General features: G+C 33.8%; 1 protein-coding gene across 4 annotated transcripts in view; it reads left to right on the forward strand.

Annotated features, from left to right (window-relative positions):
* The window catches only part of LOC110991967 (dystroglycan 1), a 79,604-nt gene that overhangs the window by 21,009 nt on the left and 32,548 nt on the right, over positions 1 to 26,047 (forward strand). For 3 of the 4 annotated variants that reach the window (XM_045634724.1, XM_045634726.1, XM_045634725.1), the window contains exons 1-2: positions 5,963 to 6,112; positions 21,310 to 21,355. The gene's annotated coding sequence lies outside the window, so the exon portion shown is untranslated. Of the gene's footprint in view, positions 1 to 5,962; positions 6,113 to 21,309; positions 21,356 to 26,047 lie in introns of those variants that run through there. The other variant, XM_022257580.2, reaches the window with a different exon arrangement.

Genomic DNA, 26,047 nt, shown 5'->3' on the forward strand with positions numbered 1-26,047 from the left:
TCCAAGTACGTATTTAATCCCTCGAACGGTGAAGGAAAACATCGTGAGCAAACCCAATCTAATTTGACAGTTGATCATGACAGATACATAAATCTGAGGCCAGGACTACAAAGGTTGTACCGCCACTGGTTATAAATATTTATAAAAACTAGTTTAATCAAATGTTTTCATTACAAACATTTTTTATAAATTAAATTTCATTGGGCAAAAAGTAAAGTATAATCAGCCTTTGAGGTTATAATCAGGGCTTGTTATTAATGCTCATTTGAGTGCCATGATTACTTTGTGCTTATTAAAGTATATTTTTCATGAATAGTATATAATGTTCAATATTTTATTGAGCTCGTAACTAGTTTGTTTTGATAAGATTTTGTAGTAATTTGTATGTAAATATAAGAAGACGAAAATCAGGATTTTTTAAATGCCGTGCGAGGTACCCGATTAGGTTTGGCATGCGATGCATTATTTCCGTGTGTAAGTACACGCTTAGTTAATAATCTACCTATATCTTCTCTGTTAGACTTATCTAAATTTTGGTATGCTATAAGAATATCAGCAGTAATAATGAAGTATTTAATTTTGTAAAAAATGTATATATATTTTATCTTATATATATATATATATATATACATTTTATTTATATATATATACTAGCGGATCCGACAGACGTTGTCCTGTCTATACGTCTTTAATTTGAAAATTTCAAACTTTTTTTAATAAACTGAAACATTCTGGACCATTTTGATGAAAATTATTATTCAAATGTTATGACAATATCTAACGATCCAGCACATGGTCTACAATAACACAATGATAACAAAACTTTTTTTAATTTGATCGCAGCGCTAACTGTCGGGACAGACTAAAATTAAAATTCGAATATTATTTAAAATTTGACAGTGCGATGGTAGCGCCGTCTGTCGGATCCAATGTAAAACATTCCAAAATCAACAACTACTAATTAATTAAAAAAAACATTGTCCAGCGGACAAAATTGTGAATCTAAACCATTCTCGAATCTCCACGAACACACACAAAAAATTTCATCAAAATTGGTCCAGTCGTTTAGGAGGAGTTCAGTCACATACACACGCACACAAGAAATATATATATTAAGATATATAGTGTGAAAACAAATGATGTCTGCAGCAAGGTTAATTTTTAAAATTTTAACTCTCGTTAAAAATTCACTCATTAATTACAAGTTATTTTTTTGAACTGACAAAGGGAAGGTTGTCGAGAGTCACAGATGTAACCGCGTTACTCTTTTGAAACACATATGCTAAGTAGGTTACGTAATTATATGTATGCGATTTTAACATATACAACATAAGGGTGTATTACATAATGTGAAGGCATTTTTGTTATACAATATGCCGTTTTTTACATGGCTACAAACAAATATTGTCTTCGTTTAAAGCCTATTAGGTTATAGAATAGTTTTCCTGTCGTCCGATTTCTTAAGAAGCCTAATGTTGCGTGATGACCGCTCAAAAAGGTTTGGCGGAAAATAATAAAATTTGTAGCTAAAAAAATATAAAACTGGTCATGTGAATCAAAACAAAACTATTAAGTTAACGTGTTTCGGTATGTAAAGACTTAATAGTGAATTATTGTCATATAAATCCTCTTATTTTCACAGTTCTACATAATTTACTTATTAAATATATAGTATGTATAGTCACATAATATAAACACACGGCAAACACACTGATACACATGTATTTATTTATTTTATTTAAGTATTTATTTAATTAAAAGTAATCTAACAGCTTATTATACATACCTGTTATAATACAAAATACTAAGACAATACAGAAAGCCAAAACAGATTACATAGATAAAAAATTTATGTATAAAAAAAACAGAAAACAAGCAAGCGCATTAAAAGACAAAGATACATTTAAAAAAAAGAATAAAATTAAAAAACTGAAATTTGACATTTAAAAGCAACAAATGATACTAAGAATTTAAAACGATTTAAAAAAACAGAGTCTTCCCGCTTCTCCATGTAATTATAAATGTTCTATATTACTAGGGGCAATGGCAATTCTTTGTGAATACATTTGGTTATTTATTATTTATGAAATCAGTTGTCTACAAAAATTAATAAATAATAAAGTTGTAGTTGTGGAGAAAAGATTCTGTCCCTCCAATATGAGAAAGGATCCTGGAAAAGTCGGTAGTGACATCATATTCATTCATACATTAATATTGTACTTGTGTATAATAGTGATAACCGTTTGCTTTGTTTGTAATATTTTTCATGTTGATTAGTCTAGATCTAACCAGCACTTATAATAAATCAAATATATTTCTTTAGTGAATTTTTATTAACAGTAAGACAAAGGTAGGACATCACTACATTGATTTCATCCGTTCTACTAAGTTCTTACAAGTCATAGCACTGCCTGAATGGCCGATCCGAAGTGCGTGCTTACGATCGAGTTTTATATAACGGAAATAACTTCGTTACCACGTTTCAGGGTATGCCATCCCTCCTCATCCCAGTCATTGTAGCCGTAGGTGTCGCTACAAGTTCTTATTGTACACTAGTTATAAAATAAATTTAATAGGACCGCCCACTGGCCACGAAATTGTCTCTAGCGATAACAAGTTGCACATTAAAAATATTACTCAGCAATTATTCAGTAGAAGCTATATTTTAATACGATATACCTTATTATGTTTTCCCTTAAAAGAATAAAGTTTTTCCTTATCCCAGAATACAATAGATTTTGCTCGCGGCGCACAAATTGTATAATAGAAGATTCTGTTCCAATTTATTTTGTAACTTGAATATCGAATATAATATTTCCCATCAAAAATTAGTTTTTTGTTACGACCAAGGAATTATATAGGGTTGATTGCTTCTAGCTTAAATAAAATAAATGGGCCTCAGTTTTTTGTATCAGTTTCATGATCGTTTTTCAATCTAATAGTTATTTAGTTGATCAGCCTCCTATGTACACACGTCGTCGACTTTCTGAGTCTAAGGCAAGCCGCTTTCCTCACGATGCTCCCCTTCACACATAGAAAGAATGTCCATTGGTGCTCAGCTGTGGATCAAACCTAAAGCCCCAGCATTTGTTGAAGCTGCTAGGCTAACACTGCCTGCGAGATAATACGGTATTACGTCAGTTAGTCTTTGGTTTTAGATTCACACTCCCCTGACATTTCGCAACCCAACTATCAGGCATACAGATTACTCCAGAAAATAAAATAAGTGTATTGGTGTTATATTACAATGTTTATACATTATATTAATGATTTATATTGTCGCTATTAATTGATTATGATAAAGAATTATTTACCTTTACTTTTAGGTTTGTTGCATGTACGATTTGTGTTTATTTGAGAACGACGACAATGTTATGTTTACCTGAAGTATTGTTCTCATGTAAGTGGCACTTTTAGCTTTTTTGAGAAAATAAAGTCTTTATACCAAATTATATAATTCTATACAAAAATGTCTGAAATATTTATAGTGCATAAAACAGTTGTTTGAACTACTGTACCCTTCTTTTAAAACTTGCCTAATTTTGACATGATTAAAAAACTTCCAAGGCGAGAATATCTTAGTGTAGTCTACAAACTCATTCGAACTAATTCCTTTTAATTAAAACTTTGTATACAAGTAAAGCTTTCATTTTATAAAAATTCGTAAATTTTATAGTTTTTTAGTCAGTTTTAGAGACGAATCTGGCATATCTAAGCGAACCATGTTAAAAATAAGTTAAAGAAGTAGATGAGTGAGCATCTCTGAACATTATCTTTATCAAAATCATGTCTAAAGCCTATTTTCTTTGTCCTTGAGCTCCATTTTTTTATGATTATATTTAGCCTTAGCATTATTATATTAGTCATTATTTATGTGAAGCTTAATTCATATTAATTTGATAATTCAATAATATATTTTAATAATGTGATATTTTATCACTACATATATCATGACTCGTCATGTATAATGTAAAATTGGTTTTAAAATGAATTTGCACGCCATTATTTGTGGCAGAATATGCGAACATTAGATTGTACTATCATAACATTGTACCATATCCTGGCAGTTTTTTTTAAATAACACTGCAGCAACAACTTTTCTGTGGTTCGTGGCTATTAATTGAATATCCGGATAAGCTGTGTTCAATCCGTTAAAGTTGCGAAGAATTCGAACGAGAGGTGCCTGAAATCCTAGGTTGGTTTTGGCAAAAGGAACTTGGAAAATATTGGTAATTTTCTTTTCTTTTGGTGATTGCACTGTAAGAGGTCCCTGCTCTGTATATGATTATTTAGCAATTTATGTAAGAAGGTAAGAATTTGACCGAAATGTGGCATATGTGTACTGTCATCCATCCTATGTAACCAAAAACCCCTACTATTTGGGACAGGAAGTCGTAAAGCGTCTCGTGTTAGTTGCTTCATTTGATTTCATTGAACATATTTGTTTTGATTTTCGCGGTGTATTAATAGCCAGCAACCGATGTACTCCGCCGCGATCGTTCACCGAACGAACACTATTGTGTTACGTATTAAGAAAACAAAGCTATGTAATTTCAGTGGACATGGCAACCACAAAATGCAACTAACAAAACGTGTCGCCCGCTCTAAAACCTATTCATTATTGCCACATTGCTATCACATTTCTAATACTAATACAATAGTGTTTTAATTGTGTGCCTAAACAAATCAAGCACATTCCATAGCCTTAATACTTGGAACCAAATATATGCAATCTAGAACGTCTTATGTTAGTAAGTTCGTCATGTCTATATTCGTAAATAATTTTATGAAATGATGACACAGAGCATACAAAATAGGAAATAAAAATATTCAAGTAAGTCAACGTAAATATCTCTCTACCTTTACGCAATGAAATTAATTTTTTTCTCGTACAAAATTTCGTCAAGCCTTGAATCTTGTTTGCTCTACCTGACCTACATTTCAAAGTTGATAATGAAAAGCTCCTTCTCGGTAATATTACACTGTCACTGTGTTTGTTACTTTATGTAATCACTGAGTACAATATATTGCGCACCTTACATCTTCACCCACGGGAGACATGTTAGCTGGCTCATTAAAGTTTTGAAGCTGAAATCAATAAAAAAGAACACCGAATGTATGCTTTGTTTTATCGTTTTAATAATGTCACAAGATATTCTGTCTTACATTGTGATGCGATGTCATGTTTTTTTTTTATTGTTAGTGTAGTATTTGATACACAGACAATTTGCTAAATATGATAGCATCGGCTAATTATATTATACGATTTCAAAGCAATGTGCACGCTATTGCAAACGTTCACACTTTGATGCATAGCGACATTTCTTTGGCTGGACGAGTTTAATTGCGTGACTGTTTCTAATGGCCGCTTCCTTTTCAAGAATTTCTTTTGAGATACTGATGTCTCATAAATCATCATTCCTTGTGTTAATATTTTTGGACGCTCTCTTTCTTGTTTTATAAAGAGTAACGCCTCGTTCAACCTGTATATACCAAACAGACATAAATCCAATCATGGTTCAAACACTTAAACTGATAAGTTTAAGTTTATATTTTAATAACTATTTTTTATCTAAAATTTCGCCTCATGTATATACCATCTAATAAAACCTATGATTTTAATTCCTTAATAAAAATTAAGGTATTTTCGCTTCAAAAAATTACATACAAGTTGTAAGAAGATCGCACCGTCCTTTAAACTTCTATGCTTTCATAAAAATTGCAGCTTTCTTTAATAAAATGTAGCCAGAGCTCATGTCTCATAATCTACTCAACTTTCTTGTTAGTTTTCCGACTTCGTTTTACCCCGTATCCTCAAGTTAGCAAGCAAAACTTGATTCTTCATTACTTAATTACCATGTTGGCTGTTCCTATACTCAGCTGATGTCAAGGCCCCCGGGGTACCAGGGGATAATAAGTGCGTAAGGAGCGGGGCGCGGTGTGCTCACTGCCGACTGCCGAGTGCAGTCGCCTTCCGCGGGTCGTTAACAGCGGTCGACGCACCGTCAATTTGACCGCGCCAGTATCAGTGTAGTGACAATTTGTGACTGGAATTTTGTGTTATCTGTACCGTTGGAAATATTTAATCAAGGCTCACCCAACCTGTGGATAGGTATGTTTATATTTGATTAACTGGAGTGTAAATAAATAACAGCCATATTCGGCAGAAGTTCCGTAATTGTTTTCATTAAATGCGGTCAAATTACGCTTTATATTAATGCAATTATTACAAGGGTTAAATATTATGAGGTTGGCTATTGATTCACATTTACGCACCCCAAATAAATTTCGTGTAAGAGGGTCCCAGTTTCTCATAAATTGAGAGGGAACTGACTGGGGTTGATTTTGCCATCTCCGGAAAGTTATTATGCGCAAGGTTTGAAAAATTTAGAACTGGTGGTTAATAAAACTGGCATCATTAATTAATTACTTCCAGATTTACTCTTGTCACTTTTGAGTCATCTTAAGTTAAGTTTTTAATTACCGAATATTTTTTAAGACGCTGCTAAACTCGAGATAGAGTACATATACGTCACTGCAACCAATTAGCTCATCCATTATTGATAATCCAACACGCAACACTTTCATACGGTACTTTATTTTTACAATTACTATAGTTGTAATTAGCAGGCATTAATAAATCATTTAACATTCGATACCCATCATGTACCCGAGGAATTCGCTTACAACTTGAATTTATTTCCTAGAAATTTGTAACATAATAAAAATCCTTATATAGATATAGAAGTTTCTCTAATACTGTTATATTATATTTACTTAATATGTTTTAAATATATAATACAACTTATATAGAAACATATTACATATCCAAAAAAGTTCGTTTATAGTAACGGGCTAACATGGTTGGAGGCTGTACAGTAGATGCCAAGATCGTAAGCCTTAATTGCCATCGTAATTTAGACTAATCTTTGTACGTTTTTTAGGGTAATAATTGATTACTAAATGTCCTGTTCTTGATAACGATACGGAATTAAATCTTGTAAGACCAATTGCGATTCTCTTACGTGTATAAATTGAGCCAGCTATGATTTGCGACCGGATGTAATCAAATAGGTTTGTTACCAAAGGTGTCGTATTTCATATAACATAATCTGTATTCCTTCATTACATTATGTCGACATCGTTTTAATATCAATATCTGAAGCGTACTAATACAAACGCTTTAGATTTTATACCATTGCAAAAATTTGATAATGGATTTAACGAGATGAAAGTTGCATTTTAGTAGTAAATGAAAAGAGTATTTAAATCAATGCATTGTCGTTCGTTGCACTCATCCGGTCATAGTGGTCAGTAAACGGGTGCGGTTTAGCCATTTTTAAAATTGGAACGTCGAAGCTTTCTGCTTACATAGATATGTATTCGTATCTAGTTTTGAAAATAAAATAAATCAGTGACTCTATAACCTTTTTAGGTCTGGGCCTCAGAGGACTATTCTGTTTCATGCTCATTTGTCAATCTGGTAGGCCTCCTGTGCCTGACACACACCGTCGACTGTTTTGGGTCTTAGGCAAGCTGGCTTCCATACGATGTTCTCTTTCACCGATGAGCAAATGTTAAATGCACACGTAGAAAGTCCGTTGTTTAATAGCCGGGATCGAACCTACAATCTCAGGGCTGAGAATCCAACCCTAAAGCCACTAGGCCAAAATTGCACAGATCTTATAGTAATAGTTAGAAATAAATAAAATCTTTCATTTTACGTCAGAGTAAAAATCTTATTCCTGATTATAAGTACAACATTTAACGGCATAAAACTGTAATGAATCCATATTACATATGTCGGGTCCATCAATTGTCTCACATTTATTCTCATTGCCTACTTGATGAGAACCGAGTTTATAGCAATAACAGAAGATGCATTCCGTTACTCTCAAGAGGGCTAGTCATTAAGCCGGAGATAAAAATAAACTAAAACGGTTCGCCCATTGAGCCAATATTATAAGCATCGAGGCATTTGGATAAAACTACTTGCGTTTGCAATTTGAAGTTGGCAGTTTTTTCCGAACTCGTAAAACCAAGTAGCGTCCCATAAAATTCTCCGGGGGCAATGGAGATGAGTTCAAGTTAGGATTATGTTCCCTCGCTGCCTGGCTGTTTGTAAGGGCAATAACTTTGATATGGCTTAACTTTACTAAAATCCCTTCTAGAATGCGAATCAAAGTTAATGTAGTTTTAAGATTTTCTTTAAGATCTATGGTCGGAAGCTCATAGCTGGCTGTGCACCAATAGACTGTCTCTGTGCGCGTTTAATAAACATCGTGAGGAAAATGTTAAACCCAAAAAGTCGACAGCGTGTGCGGCACAGAAGGGTTGACTGATTACCTGCTTATCTATTAGAAAAAAACAATTGAACAACAGATGGGTATTTCTGAGCTCAGACCTTATAGATTATAGCGCCGTGGCTATAGATTCTGTATGAGAAATATTTGTTTTTCGCGTAAACCTGTGCTATACAAATTTTGTACGTTACGGATTAAATGGCGGCGTCCATGCGTCGGGTTGTCTCTCTATCTAAATTTTGGCGAGGGGGCCGATGGCTGGCCATGCGTCATACTCGTGAACGTTTTTTTTTGGCGGTTAAAAAGAGTGGCGTAGAGTTTAATGCCAGTTCTTCTCTTCCGTTTTTCGCCCTTGATTTGAGAACTGGCTGTAAATGTAAAATTAGAAGCAGTCGATGTATATTTCTTTATTGACGTTCATAAGTGTACATTAAGTTTCCTACATTAATAAATTATTTTTTATACATTTTGGACCTCGTCGTAGAATAGAATCGTTTAGACCACGCCCAAGTTTTTACTTAATAATCACGTTTTATTATAAAACCTTGGCGTTCCAATTTTGAACAATACACGTTCTATTCTCCCTACGCAACGTATACGCGTACTAAATAAACAAGCTAATAAAGCTACCAATGTGGCATTTCATTCGAACAGTGACATCATTACTCTTTTCCATTATGTCAGATTGAAATAGATTTTGTACGCACAAACGAGCTTTGTTATAAGAATCTCATATGCGATGTATACTTTTCGTATAATAATTTTTTATCTAATAGCAATAATTCTAATAATTGCTGTGGTCTGTGGCATTACATACTTAAAACACGTTCTTAACTTAAAACTTAAAACTAAAAAGATTATTGTTATTTTGTATGTTTCTTTCTGTGTATGTGTTTTATTAGTAAATGTTATGTCTAACAAGAAAGTTTTCTCTCCATTATTCTGCACCTTGCCCGTCGAGGTGTGAGATTGGATTTTATTATATAACACAATTTGAATAATTTCTTTCATGTTTTGGGTAAAGGATGGCTTAAGATTCTATTATTGGCAAGTCGAGATGATTTATTATATCCGAGGTGTAACCGTTCAATGTGATGAAAGTGCCATCCGCTTTGATTACTTAACTAATTGCGTACCGCCCCCTTTAAATCGCAATCTCCCTAGAAACGGAACTACTCAATCCGTTGAAAGCGGTAAAAATGAATCGAATCTTTGGCCAATTCTCATCGTGTCGATCTGACGAAGCATGAAATCAATAGAGATCTCCGGGCCTCCCGCGGCCGCTATATTGATTGTTCCCGGTTTAATATTCTATATTATTCTTGAACAGGTGCTTCTGTTTGGGATCGTGTTGTGGTTGTGATAACACCAGAACTAATATGTGGTATTTGTGTAGTGCCTTAATTAAAATGACCTTTACAAAAACTATCAGACTCATTGCGCCGTTAAGTAGACTCTTTCTGTCAAATTGCGTTGACGCTATGATAAAAAGAGACAGATGTGTATTTTTATGAAACTGTCGTCTTTCATTAGGCCCATTATGCTTGGACTAATATAATTTTAAATGTTTACTCTCGCGAAAGCACGCTTTGGTAAATTTTCTTAAAAACTTTCAATTCAGTTTCAGACAAATTTGTCTGAATCTTTACCATGTTGTTGGCATTTAAACAAATGGAAACCATTCATCGTTATATTAAAATAACCAATTAGTTTTATCAACTTATATCGTTCAGTTATAACTTGCGTTTAATAGAGCTGTATTCTGACTCAACAGAACACAGTACATACAGAATAACATAGAATATTATATAACATTTTATATGTATTCTATATATAATAGCCTATGTTGATTAGGCAAAAAGGATTCTAATGGTTAAATAATATTTCGAATGAGTCATGTAGCTTTGGCGCCAAAGGCGAACAAACAAATATTTTGTTTTTTTAGAAAGTGTAGCGAAATATTTTGTTTTACTAAAACAATATGCTCGTTTAAACAAGCTATGTATTATTGGTTAAACGAATAGAAAATAAAATGTATCTTTTACAATGAAGTTAGAAAAAATCTACCTCAAAGCTTTTAAAGATATCAGAGACAGATTTATATAAGATAAAAATAATTGTTAAAGCTGAGGAAAGTGCACTCAGATGTTGTCGAGTTTTAATGGATCTTAAAACTACATTATTATTTTTTTCCAACAAATTAATGTGTAATGTATCTTGAATCTTATGTTAGGTGCCTCCTCCCTGAGGTCGCCATCTAACTTGATCCCCGGCTGTGCACCAAAGGATTATCTATGTATCACTCGCCTCATACCCGTGAAAGAACTTCCTGATGTGTGTTTCATGCTACCATCGGTAGGTATAGGTACCTATACTATATCTATAGGTAACGCAGTGTACGCGTATGATCGTCAAAAACTAAATATTTATTCTAATTTTACATTTACTGCCAGTTAGTTAGAGGAACTGGCAATACTCCCAGAAAAAGGCTCCCGCCTATTAGAAGAAACAAATGATCCTGAAACGTGTACGCCCAGAATTAAATGCATATAGCACCATTGTTATTTTTAATGAATATATGTAGTTGTCTAATTAAGTCACATTCACACAGCTTCATTAGCAACTCGAAAAGAATAATGTTTAAAATTTATCATTAATTACGAAACATGCAGCATTTCTTCATACAGTCTTGTCATTTGTAATAATAAAACTTTTCTGTTTAAATAACCTATACTCATTCTGTGTATATGTAGAAACATACGAATAAATGTATTTATTAATTTACACTTCGTAGTAGTAATACAAAAATACAGTACATTAAAAATAATTAAATAAAAAGAAGGCGGCCTTCGCTTCAAATCGCTTTTGAGGGATCTCTTCCAAGTAACAATTGTAAGAAAAAATTTTTAGATAAGGTAATGCAATTCTTCAAAATACTTAAAATTACTTAAACAAAAGTAATGGAATAAAGTAAAGCAATTAAAACATATATAAACATTAAAACATATATGAAAAGGACAATAGTAAAAAAGGGCACATGTATTACGATAATTTCAGATAAGGAAGGTAGTACGAAACTTGTGGGTAATGTTTGCATTGTAGAGATTTATATGAAGAAAGAGAGGGACCTAAGCGAGTAGGGACAGGAAGTGAATTTCATCACTCACTACAGAGACCTAAAAGGATTTTTAATATCGGTCCAGTACTTTTTGAGCCAACTCCTAACAAACATACTTACAGACAAATCTTTCCTCTTTATAATATTAGTATGGTCAAGAACAATTCACTGGTCTATAACGATTAAATAAAACGAATTTTAAATATATAATTGGTTAACATGTATACTGAAAGAAAAAATCTGAATCTAATCAAACCAAACTTCGACCAACCACTTGGTTCCGCTATTCAATATCGCCATATAAACGAGTACTCTATTTTATTGGAACTGTTCAATTCTGATCTACGTATCACAGATCGACGGGTGGAGTCAATGGATTTAAAACGAAGAGCCTCTCGAATTTTTTTCCAAATTTTGCTGGAATTGGGATGCTTGTTGGCCAATTGGTGAATAGTGGAAAGTGGAAGAAATGTTTCTGTCTAATGAGGCTTACGGGACATTACATTTTAAAAGTTTTTTCGACTTTAAGCCTGAATAGTATGAATCCCAAAATAATGATGACAATTACGGACCACTGTCTCCTTAATAAACATTTCTTTGTCTTTGGCATGATAGACAGTCTCTTGTTCAGAGGCCAACCCAATCCCAACACATATAGTCCTGGAAAGGAGGAGAAATCCTCGGAGCAGCGTGGTTGCTCCGTGAAGCCTGTGCTTCTGGAAGGAGATAGGCTGGCTCGATTTGCTAGGTCTTAGTGCACAAGTCGGAAGTCTTATTGCGGAAACGGCGGAGTCCTCACTACTCTTTGTTTTTGGCAAATTTACTATCTGTGGAATGTAATATTTTTATGTACAGGACAGAACATTTCCTTAATGTCATTGCGGTAGTATTCTTTTCCGCAATGTCAAATACGGTAAACGAATCGGTTTTAATATTTATTGAATTATATTTGTAATGGATGTTCTGAAAATGTACGAAAGACTTCATAAAATGCAAATGTAGAAAAATCTGTTCCCATCGCGCCGGTATTTCGAACTCACCGTGCTAATATTTGGCAGTTATGCAAAATGGCTGCCATGCCAGCGCCTGCAATAACTGCGAGTAAAGCCTACATTTATTTATTGTGTAAAAGATTGTATACCGTTGAATGTGCGATGTAAATTTTATATAACCTTAACACTTGTACTCCGCAAAAAGTTTTTAATCGCTCAGCCAAATACAGAACAAAGGAAGTATGGAGTGTGTACACATTACTAGTTTTCCTTTTAACCCCTCTCTTAGTTTAATGATGCTTGTGTCTCGAGGGCTGAAGACAATTAGTCCCGGAAGGGGCCAGATCCGCGTGACCTCTTGATCACGGAACCTTTTTTCTAATTGCACAGCGCATAAGTTTAGTGCTATGTCCTATGTATAGGATAGATGATTTTAATTTTCGTACTATGTATTATTAGTGATCTTTGATAGGGTTACGGCTTATGACTGGGAATAAGAATGATATACAGTCTATACTGAAGCTAAAATCAAAGATATGTACTAAGTAGATTTTTATCCTGATCGTGTAATGAAGAATCTTAACCTTTTTTTATGAGATCTTAAACTTTTGGAAAGTACCCAGATCCACGTGCGCTTCGTCACCTACACCTAAACATCTGCTATTGACTGACTGATTCCTATAAAGGAAGCTCCTGTCATAGGTCATATAAAGATTTGAAGGAAGATAGAGAAGGAGATGAACGAATAGGGACGGGAAGGGAATTCCAAAACCACACTGCAGAGACCTTAAGGATTCGCCAAGAGAGGATTATATGTATGTCACAACTCAGTGACGTTTAACCCGCATGTAAGCAATTAGTTTCAAAATACCGACACAATCGCGTGACCACGTAACCCTTTGACCTGCAACTTGCTTACAGTGAAGGTATAAATTAGATTAGTATATCTAACTTGATTAACCCGCTTTAATCATTGATGGCGTAATTAATTTTTAACTTTAATCAAATGGTAAGAATATAATTTGTATCAATGTCAACAACACCGTCTAATGAGTTTGAATACATCGTACTGAAAGCTATCGTTTACTTTGTTATTGATGCTTCGGTAATTAACTTAGTATTGGTCTAGTGGCAATCATCCTCATACCTGAGGTCGTTCGATCACCGGCTGTGCAACAATGCACTTTGCATGCATCTTTATATTTGCGCATTTATCATTGGCTCGAACGGTGAAGGAAATCGGCTTGCCTTAGACCCAAAAAGTTGACGGCGCGAGCAAGGCACACAAGGCTAATCACCTACTTGCCTATTAGATGGACAAATGATCATGATGCCGATTCAAAAATCTGATGCTCAGACCTGAAAAGGCTTTTTTATTACGTACTTACGGAAATCAGATTGAATTTATGAACAATGAAGGATCCCAAGATATGAAATATATATCATATTAAGATCTGCTTGATTATTATTACTTCAAATCTGATATGTTTGAGCAAATGTTGAGATTAACACTTGATATATGCTAAAGCACTAGGAATTAGACTTTTCTTATTATTTATTGATTCAACTGTTGAATACAAAAAATTTTGGCTTTTAAATTCCTGGTCTAATTTCAGCATATGACAGCAATAAAATTCCGTGCTTCAACTAACCTGATTACACCCCAAACAATGTTAATAGGATAGCTACAGTATATAATAAAAGTCAATTGGTGTATATCATCAATCATTTAATATAGAGAACCGTTAATATAGTTTGTTAATATTGGTTTAGCAATCGACGACACTCGTACAACATTTATTCGTGTGACGACTATTTTATTACGACCTATATATGTATATTTGTGGCTAGCGTTGTAAGGAGGTTCGCTTCGGTATCATGACTCGATAAAAATACTTTTTAATGAAAGTTTTCTTTCAAGTTACTAGAAATATTAGTTGACATGCGGCAGATTGTATCGTTGTATTGTTGTTACAGTCGCGACACATCATAGCATAATTATTTATTTTTAAACTTTTACGTACAAAATCAGAAGATTGGTTGCCCTTTTTCACTGTATGTACAAAAATTTCCTGAATATCTAGACATAATAACGTGTAATAAAGTGCTCATTTAGACAGCTCCTAAACCTAGACACGTAATATCGTGTAATATCCAGGGAAAAATGTTACTCGGATTGGAAACTCGAAAATCGTATCACGCTCTATTAATATTATTTTAATACAGTTAGCCAGATAACGGGCTACGCCAAATGTCTGCTGACCGAAATAGTTTTCATGGCACCGACTTCTTGTTGCTCAGTTGGACAAGCTGGTGTTTGTATTTCTCAAAGATCCTGGGTACAAATGGACGCCCTCTCAGTAGTTACACTAGTATAAACTTAGGTAACTCAAAAGTTTCTGAACAAGGAGCAAACGAGCAGGAAGCTCACCCGATGTTAAGTTATACAGCTCTTGCCTTCTATTCAGAAGGCTGGTCTTTTGTATTGGCTCTTGAAGGATTCTAAGTTTAAAAAAACACTTAGTTGTACTGTTACAGTACATTATTCTGACGTCTGTCGGGTCAGTATAAGAACGGTTACGCAATGTCAAAACGCTTCACTGCGCTGCGACAATTGACCATTTGGCATCGGCATAGATGACATCACATACCGGCCACACCAGAGTCTAATGAAACTGTGTCGAAACAATTACTGAGTACGCCCAAAAAAGCTTCAAACGCGACCTACATAGAAAGATAACTTTAATATCAACAATGCAGAATTGCATTTTAATCTTCGTTCCAATTTTCTTTGAAAATGGAACGCGTTTATTATGTTGAATGTGTATCTTTCCAGCCGGTATTAACAATAGCATAAAACCTTTTTTAATACTACAAGGCAGGTTAATGCAGGTGTCACAACCTGTTTTTGATGAACGACAGGTGAGATATGATAAGTCATCGTCAGAGTTGTTATATTCCATTAAGAAATGGCCCTTCTACCCTACCTTTCTGAGTTTAAGTTTTACGTATTTTTATTTTATATATTTAGCATTCAGAAGCAGTGTTGGCCTAATGGCTTTAGCGTGCGACCAAGGGACTATAAAATAAAAAATAAAATACGTTTATTTTGGAACATAAGATCGTCAAGGTATTATTATTATCTATATATATAAAAGAAAGTCGTGTTAGTTACACCACTTATAACTCAAGAACGAAAGAACAGATTTGAGTGAAAATTGGTATGGAGGTAGCTTAGAGCCAGGAGACGGACATAGGATACTTTTTATCCCGTTCGACAGCGTTCCCGTGGGACTTGACATGAAACGTCAGTCACTATAAAAAGTGGTATAACAAATAAGAATCAGACTTGGAATAATAAAACGCAAATGATAGCTATGTAATTGACGTATAATGACAGCTATGTAATGACGTATATATGACAATTTGATATTTGTAAGAAATCAATATTCAAAATATTTCTATTAAATAAATACGTTTAATTATTTTTACAATTTACAATTTAATTATAATGATAGTGCTATTGCCCATTCGTATAAACAGTGAAGAGAACTATAAAACTCGGTATTGTCGTATGTATACAGTTCATCCAAAAAATGATGAATGTTTCTATTTGTTGTTGTTTTCGAATGACGCATTTAATCGAGTATTGGAACGGGAACGTGAATATGATCACCAGGAATTAGATTTAGTAGTTCAAACGAATGTACCCCTGTTGAAATACCAACAAAAGGAAGTTTATGATACTTTAATGAAGGCAAACGATGATGAAAATGGTGGTTTATATTTCCTAGATGCCCTTGGTGGAACTGGCAAGACATTCCTCATGTCATTAGTTTTAGCAACTGTTCGGGCGAGATCCAACATAGCGGTTGCAGTTGCTTCTTCTGAAATAGCAGCCACATTGTAAGAAGGATGCCGTACGGCTCATTCAGAATTAAAATTACCGTTAAATCTTCAAACTATTGGAGAACCAACGTGTAATATTGCAAAACACTCAGCAATGGCCAAAGTTTTAGCGGCATCGAAAATCATCATCTGGGACGAATGCACAATGGCGCATAAACGTGCATTGGAAGCACTTAACCGAACATTAAAAGATTTACGCAATGAATCGAGATGTTTTGGAGGAGCAATGATTTTACTGTCTGGCGATTTCCGCCAAATACTGCCAGTAATTCCAAGATCTACGGCTGTCGACGAAATAAACGCTTGCCTCAAATCGTCAAATCTATGGCGCTATGTGACGAAACTGCAGCTGACAACAAACATGAGAGTTACATTGCTTACTGATAAAAAAGAAGAAAAAGAATAAAGATGTAGATGACCTGAACTACATAATGGTATGCGTTTGGTGGTTAGAAAATTGAAGAACAATGTAATTTACGCTACGATAATGATAGGAAAATTCAAAGGTGAGGAAGTTCTTATTCCGAGGATCCCGATGATCCCAACCGATATGCCGTTTGAATTTAAAAGACTTCAATTTCCGATACGTCTTGCATTTGCCATGACCATCAACAAATCACAAGGCCAATCCTTAAAAGTTTGTGGTTTAAATCTAGAACATTCATGTTTTTCCCATGGTCAATTATACGTGGCATGTTCACGGGTCGGAAGACCATCAGCGTTGTTTGTTTTTGCGCCTGATAATAAAACAAAAAATGAAAAAATGTGTATCACAAGGTACTTAAGTGAAGAGCAACCTATGTACTAAAATACAGAAATAATAATGAATGATTAATGTAGGTATTTAATTTTTTTGTATTTTTTCCAATAAAAAAACCCAAACTGCTTATTTATTGCCATTAAGGCGGAACAAAGTTCGCCAGGTCAGCTAGTATATTATATATTGTCTTATTCCATGTCTTAAATTTCAACCTGTAGGCATCCCTACTCATCGGCAAAGAAGACAGAGGGCGTAGGCCGCGGCGTAAAAATGTCTCGGTACTCTTTTAAAAAAGCAAATCATCAAACAATACTACAATATTTAAAACAAATAAAGCAAATTAATTAGAAGTAGCCTGCCCAGCACTAGTACCAGGCCCTTTTATCAACTAAATATCTATTCTATATTCGCATTTAACATTCGCTTGAACGGTGAAGAAAACATCGTAAAAAAACCGGCTTGATTAAAACCCAAGAAGTCAACTACGTGTGTTAGGCACAAGAAGCTGATGAATTCTTGCCTATTATATTGACAAACAATCATGAAACAGATACAGATATGGGAAGCCCAGACTTAAAAAGGGTGTAAGTACCACTAATTTTTATTTATTAAGCTGAAGCCCATCTTTACAACGATTTTATTTTGAAATCATTAAACATTGAACCGTACTAACACGGCCAATTACATCCCCTATAACGGTTACGTTTTAAATTGATTCCTAAATTAATTTCTGTAACAGCTGGTATCGATTTACGACCAATTAAAATGTTATAGGAAGTATTGTTGTTTAAACTTGTACGGAATTAATGGTTTTTCACCCTATTTAAGTAAAGTGGTTTAATTAATTATATTGGTTCAAATAGTTTATACTTATATAGGCAGTTATAAACGGATATGTCTGTACAGTTTAATTTTATTTCTTTTTTTTAATTACGACTTCGTTTTATCTTAAACGTATTAACGAAAATATTTATATAGTACAGGTAACAAAACCTATCATATCAGTTGCTCCTAAGTGTCACACATTTATTTAAGCCTACATCTGTATTTTCGAGATACTAGTACATATTATGTTGATAATGTTTTATTCAGACATACATTCCAATAAATTATTAATTCAATTTAAATTTTTAATTAAACTTTGTTATGTACACATTTTTAACACAATCACTGAGTCAGCTTGTTGGTGCTGGTGGGATGGAGTTTTTGAAGGTGTCGAAATAATAGGTGTTCCAAGTTGGACGTAAAAAATGGATTGACATAGTTAAAGATACTTGGGGATACTAAAAGCAGCCGTACAACCATGGATGATGACGATAAATCATGGGTTCAGTCCTAATACTTATAATATACGGTTAATTAACTTTTTACTAGTGGAATAAAAAATTCAGTCTCTTAATATTTTGCGGTTTAACTTCATTGAATTGCAAGTTCTTGTCAGTTTCTGACTCCCAACTTTTTAGTGCATACGACTTTATAGTATTAAACACTGTATATGTAATAAATATTTTCAAACCCGTAAAAGGATTTTACGTTTTAAGAACCGAGGTTAAATGTATTTTTAGCACTTGCTAAGATGAGTAAGTCCTGCTAAGTGTAAGCAAGCAATGACTCAGCAAGTGTTAAATAAACGTGCAGATACTTTTGTATAAATTATTGTATATTCTTGAAAATATTACCGTAGGGACAATTACAGAATAATTTAATAGTATAAGTTCAATTTATAGGAAAATATTAGTAAGAAAGAATATATGTTATTACCTTTTTCCTACCCGGGTTTTAATTATAAGTAGCAAAGATATGTCGCGTTTAATTATTATTTTTTTCAGTTAATAGATATTATTTTACCGGTTCGCCAACACTTTCAGTGTCTCGCCCGAAAATTATCTATGGAATAAAAATTTTGTGTTATATAAATACTCAAAGATCCAACGATCACTAATGTTTCATAGATTATTAACAAACAACTCCCCAAAATTATAATTAGGAATTCTTCAAACTTGTGTTAAATTGGCTTTCACCATTTACAACTTAAATATTCAGACTCGAGCCAAAAGGAATTGGAAAAGTTTGAATTAATGAAAGAACGTGGATGGGAATTGCAGAGCATGTGGTTTTGTATAGGTATAAAATATATAGAGAGCTCTCGGCAAGATGCAGAAGACTATTTTTAATAGTTTTAGTAAAATCTGTATCGATCTATTTGGTTTGATTATTCTTTTGACAATTTTTGCGGTGTCAATATGAGTTCAATAAAAAGCGTACCAATTTTTAAAAGGCCGGCAACGCACTCCCGAGCCGTCTGGCATTGAGAGTGTCCGATATCAAATGAGCCTCCTGCCTGTTTGCCCCATGCTCTATAAAAAAACAACCAAAAATATACTAATAAACCATGAGCGTCATAGTAAACTGTGAAATGAAAAGAGAAAGGATGCCCACCAGGAATCTGGGAATATGGAATAAAATGGATACAGGGGAAATATTTATAAATGGTGACGAGTATGGGAGACAAGTGGAAGTATTTGGAGGAGGCCTTCATTTCGTCTGAGTTCGTCGTCATATCACTGAATTAATTCAAAATTCCGTTAAACGTAAATAAATCAATAAAGTTTTTTTTTGTAAATTGGACGATTATTTAAATGTTCCTAATCCCAGGGATTGATTTGCTCAAGTTTAAACAATTTGATGACTCAACACTTGGCGATTAAAAAGAGTGGTGGAGAGATTAAGTTGTTTTGAGTTTGAATGTATTCCTGATTATGTTTTACTCGAATACAGTCTATTTTTATTTTATTTTATTTACTAGTAACCAATTTTGGAAAGTTTGGGATTTGTGGAATTTGAAATTCAAATCAAAGTTGTCCCGATATGACTAAATGTTCTGTTAACGTGTGGGAAAGTGTATGCTACATACACTTGCGAATATTAGCACAAGTGCATCGAAAATTAGAACATCTTACATGTGAAATTGGAATGCAGACAATTTTATATTCCGTTAAACTTATTATTAAGAACAATCCATGCATTTATTCGTGTAACGTAGAACGTATTTCTGCTCGATAAAATATTTTAAACGTAACCATTGTGTCCTCGCTAAAGTCCGCAAAGTTTATTGAATGAAGCTTTTCACAATGGCACGTCCCAAAGTGGGTCAGGACTGTTTCAGATTCCAGGAAGACGAGATGTAGTTCACTTATTGTTACCGTATCAAAAACATTTTTAAAGAAATTGCAGTTGCAACGGGACTTCTCGCTATTTCTTTGTCTTCATATCAGGTTTCTGTTTGGTTGTATTTCTTATAATTAAAATAGCACAATTGTGTTGCCTGGTTAAACATTAGTGTCCACCGCATATGTTTCAATATGTGTATTTAAATGGTAAAAGGCAGCTGCATTGGCTACACCAAAACTATAAACGGTGTCATGTCGTAATCCCACAAAATAATATTCCTATAAGCAAAACTGTATTGAACTAAACTCGTACACCTTGAAAGAGACAGTTATTTGGCCTGGAGTCGAATCTGGGACTTATCGGAATCCCTGTATTATTATTATAATAAGAAAACCGTGACGTGTACATAAAGTATATTTTAGACTTAAGGGACTAAAAAAATACGAAATACATGTTTTTTTTCGGTTTTGGGTCTCTGTTTTAACAACTGGATTAGTTAACGCCCAAATCAATAATAACTTACATTTGTAATATATAAGCGCCAAATCACCTGCATCATGAGCATCCCCCACTTTTCCACCTTCACGTACATCCCATAAATTTCACCATCACACAACACAGCCAATTTGGTATTACTTATGCGTAGTTTAATTTTTATTGTTTTTCCCCTTATGTAAATACTAGATCCTTTTTGTAAATATTATGTATTCCATCTTTGGCTATACTTTTTGTGTCATTGTTTGTTTTTTAACATAATTTTTGTTACCTGTGGGATAACGAAACAAATACCTAATATCCCAAAACATAATTAACATTTATTTCCAAACCTATTTTCCGCCACTTTTCACAAGAGAAAAGCTAACGTGAGCACTTTGTCGTCAAAGCGGGCGCACCGATTAACTCGCAAGTTTTTTGTAATATTAATGATCTTAGAGTGCGAGTTTGAATGTCAATCGAGCCTTGATTACAGATTTGCGTGCTGATAGCCGCTTCAATATCGCCAAACATTATTCAAAGTAATACAGTTTTATGGGTTAACTTTTTTATTTGTTTCAGTTTTAAAGAGTTCCTGTAACGCCGTCCGGAACGGCATCGCACACAAGTAAGTTAATTACCATAAGTAGATTGCTTTTAACACTGACACTATCCGGACAATATATTCTTGAAGCCTTGTTGTATGTACAAAAAATGTAAACGATTTTAAAACAAATAGTTTATGTTTTCGACGAAAATTTTTTTTGTATAATATTATATATGGGGTTTTAACCATACATTTTCGACACGGTCAATCGCCACATTTGATTATTCTGTTACTCGCTCTGGTTTTGATATCACGCTAGTTTAGTAACACATGAAAATGATTAGATTTATGCCAATTGTATTTATTTAACTACGCCCATTTTCATATATTTTGTAACGAAAATGTGTGTTTGTTGAACTATCTGTACAGAGAACCGAACAGAGCATTTGTTAATTTCTCAGTACCTATATTGATTCCTTATACTACTAATGACAATTCTGTGCATTTTCTTAATTAAGCTTTAAAAAAAATTGTATTACAATGGCACCAAACCGTTCTTGGTGATCGTCCGGAAGGAAATGTATAAACGTGTTATGTAGGAAACATATGAACCGATATAAAAAGCTTTCCGTTTCATTTTTAAGGAACGAGAAAGTGTGCGTTGTTAGCTAAGCTATATTAAATGTAGAATTTATATGTTTTTGTGATTTACACCTTAAATGTAGATTATTGTTCTAACTAGTCTGGGTTTAGTGCCCTGTCTAGACTGGGGTGTAAACGTCTTGCGTAAATCACTGCTTCAGACGTTTCCTGAATAAAAAGCACGGATAATGTTGCAATTGCACAAAATAAAGTGTTATTAGGACTGGAGATATTGTTCTGGTTGGCGTTTGACTTAATAGTTGCCATTTAGGGCCTGTTTCACAATGTATGGATAAAGTATCAAATAGCGATGCAACACATAAATTATTCGAAAGATAAAAATTCCGAATAAGATACTTCGCATTTCATGACAAATAGCGCTATCTCACAGTCGTGAAACGCAAAAATACTATTTATCATACCAATAGGTAACAAATAGCTTATTTGGAACTTATCCGGACATTGTGAAACAGACCCTTAGAATTATTGTAATTTTATATTTAATTACGGACTTTTTACCCACAAATATAAAAAAAAATTACTTCTTTCAATACATTGAAATTGAAGCTAAGTAAATTACTTTTAATTTCGTTTCTTATTTTTAATTTTTATTCATATATCTTTGGTTATTTTTAAGTTTGTCATCTACGGCTATCGTTTTATTGTGATTATTTTGAAAATGACTACAAATTGTCTTTTTTGAGAAATAAAGTCTTAGTCGTTTAAACCTTTATATCAAATAGAGACTGACGACCAAGTCGTCGTTTGACGCTGGATCCGGGAAGTCGTTGAAGTTAGAGCATGGGGAACCGGTCGTACTGGAAATTTAAGGAAGAGGCCTGTCCAGTAGAGGTTCAGCAAAAGACATCGACAGGCTAAAACAAATGAACCATACGTATACATGGGTTGAGTTGTAAAATATTTGGTCATGTTTGCTTTTTGATTGACGTTAATACAAATGAATTTAAGATTTGAAAATTAAAATACTCCCAGTTGCTTCTGAGCAGAATACGGGAGCTGCAAAGGAACATTGAACTTCCCGAAATGCATCTTTATTAACGCTTTCGACTGTATATTACATGCAGACGTATCAGTCTGGAGTGAGACAAATAAATCCCAGTTCGAACACGTTTACAATAAAGGGACGTTATGGCCGATGTAAGTGCTTGTTCGCGCACGTGAGTGCAGGCGATTTAATAGGCCACACGCTATATGCGTATATATGATAAGAAGTTCTTTATTATTAATTATTAGGATAGTAAGAAAATAATGAAGAGGCTCTATGTTTATGGACATGAATACACACTGAGACGGTTTGCCAGTCTTTTAAGAATTGATATGTCTTGTTCTTTTGTTGTTTGAGCCTAGTGTACAGAGTGACAGTTTCATAGAAAAAGTGAACTTTATAAATAAAAGTGAAATTTTGTTATTTAGTGATGATATAGGGAAAAATATTGGCACTAAATTATATCAGCCCTCCGGCAAAACTGTAACTAATTATTGTATGCCCGGAGCCACCCCTGTTAACATTTTAAACAAAGTGCTGTGTGGAAACTATACAAGTAACACAACCATAATATTGCTTTTTGGGAGAAGGGGAAATGTAGGACAAAATGAACTGTTGTCATATATTGATAAATTAAAATCACTTAATGTAAAGAATATTATCTTGTTTACATTTCCTTACATCAAAGATGCACCTAGGGAAAATAAAATTAGACATAAGTTGAACATGCTATTGCACAATAGTTTAACAACTAATAATATACAATTAAATTGTGACTTAGGTACACTACCTAATTTAATTGACTTAAATTGTATATTTAAATATAACTATTTATTGACAAAGGATAGGTTCCACCTACCTAATTATTATTTACAACAGATAGCCAATATGCTATCTTACTTTTTATTTACAACTAAAGCTAAACATTTAGCTTTTCAGACAACTGCTTCTATTGAGCAGTTTAGTTTCTTAAAAGGATGTAGTGATACTTGTAGTAACACTTCATGTATTAATAATAATTTAAATTAGATAGTGTGACAATAGAGGCGACCTCTAGCAATAATTTTTTACAACTCGGCTCAACACAAACATGTAATACTACTAACAACAATTGTTTAAACTTGATGCATCAAAACATGCAAGGTATGTTGGGCAAAGAGTTAGAATTAGAGTTATTTTTAAAATCAGGTAAAATTGATGTCCTATGCATTACCGAACATTGGCTTAAAAAATGCCAAATCATCTTTAACTTTGATCAGCACCAAGTTGCAAGTTCGTTTTGCAGATTGTCGGCGATTCATGGGGGCTCTTTGATTATTGTTAATAAAAATTTGAAGTATAAAGAGCGTAATGACATCGTGCGTCTATCTGTTGAACACTCTTTGGAGGTAGCCTGTGTAGAACTTGAGAATTGCATTATTTTAAGTGTTTACAGACCACCAAGTGCATCCTACGATTTTTTTGAAGAAAAGTTGGAGGAAATATTGTGTAAAGTTAGTTTTAAGAACAATAAGTATATTATTGTATGTGGTGACTTCAATATAAATTTATTAGAAAATACCTCCATTAGTAAAAAATTCAATATTTTATTAAAATCCTACAATCTTGTAAACTTGTTTCTCGAGCCCACTAGAATTACAAGTTCCACTGCTACATGTATAGATAATGTATTTACAGATGCAGAGGCAATGCAAACCTCAATTACAACAAATCTTAGCTCAGATCACTGTGGACAGTTAGTGGCGCTAAAATGTAAAGTGGTGAAACAAGTAAAAAAGAGCAGTGTGTTTGTTCCAGTAAATAAAAAGCGAATGGTGAGATTTAGACATAATATAGGTAAACACCTACCTCTATTACCGGTAGGTACTACCGTTGATACACAATACAACAATCTAAGTGATTGTATAAATAAGGAGTTCAAAACCATCTTTACCCCAAAGAAAGTCTCTGATTCGCAGTGTAAATCGTTCAGTGATTGGGCGACAGCGGGAATTTATAAAAGTAGACAACGGTTGTTTGACCTTTACGCTGAAAAGTCATACAATCATAATGAAGAATTTACTCTCTATGTTAGAAATTATTCTAAATTATTTAAAAAAGTTTGTTACGCGGCCAAGTCCTTATATATAAAAAACAAGATTGAAAATAGTACAAATAAAACTAAAATGACTTGGAAGATAATTGATAGTGAAACTGGAAGAGTCAAAGATCGCAATCGTGACATCGAACTATGTGTCGGTAACACTATAATCAAATCTAACGAAGAGATAGCGACTGTTTTTGATAAGTACTTTTCTGACATTCCAATTTCGACTACCAAGTCTCTTAAATCGTCTCCCGCTCTCGCTGAATCGCTGCTCAAAGATAATGTAAACGAGTGCAAGGTCAGTTTTACATTCCGACCCATTGGTGCCGACGATATAGTTAGAATATTTAGAACTATTGATATTAAGAACACTACCGATCTTTGGGGTATTTCTGTAAAAATAATTAGTAGCATAATTGATATAATTGCCCCCCATCTAGCTATAATTTTCAACAATTGTATCGAAAGTGGGGAGTTTCCCGATCTTATGAAACATAGTAAAGTAATTCCTTTATTTAAAGCAGGTAATATGTCCGACCCCAGTAACTTTAGACCTATTTCCGTACTACCTACCTGTAGTAAAATCTTTGAAAAAACTATATTAAATCAACTTGTAAGTCATTTTAACGCAAACATATTATTACACAATAATCAGTTCGGTTTTACCAAGGGTCGCTCGACAGCCGATGCCGGCGTTGAGTTATATAGATATATAGTTAAGGCTTGGGAGGAGTCGCATGACGCCTTAGGTGTTTTCTGCGACTTATCCAAAGCATTTGATTGTGTCCAACACGAGACCTTAATCGGGAAACTCCGCCACTATGGCATCAAGAATACCGCACTGAATCTTCTGACTTCGTACTTACATGGTAGAACTCAGAAGGTCGAAGTGAATGGTAAGAGGTCCTCTGGGTCGGCAGTGGATATGGGGGTACCACAGGGCTCAATTCTTGGCCCTTTCCTCTTTCTTGTTTATATAAATGATCTACCTTTCATGGTAGAGAAAAAACATCAGATAGTTTTGTTTGCAGATGATACG

Source organism: Pieris rapae, chromosome 3, assembly GCF_905147795.1.
Source record: "Pieris rapae chromosome 3, ilPieRapa1.1, whole genome shotgun sequence".
NCBI classification, from domain to species: Eukaryota; Metazoa; Arthropoda; class Insecta; order Lepidoptera; family Pieridae; genus Pieris; species Pieris rapae.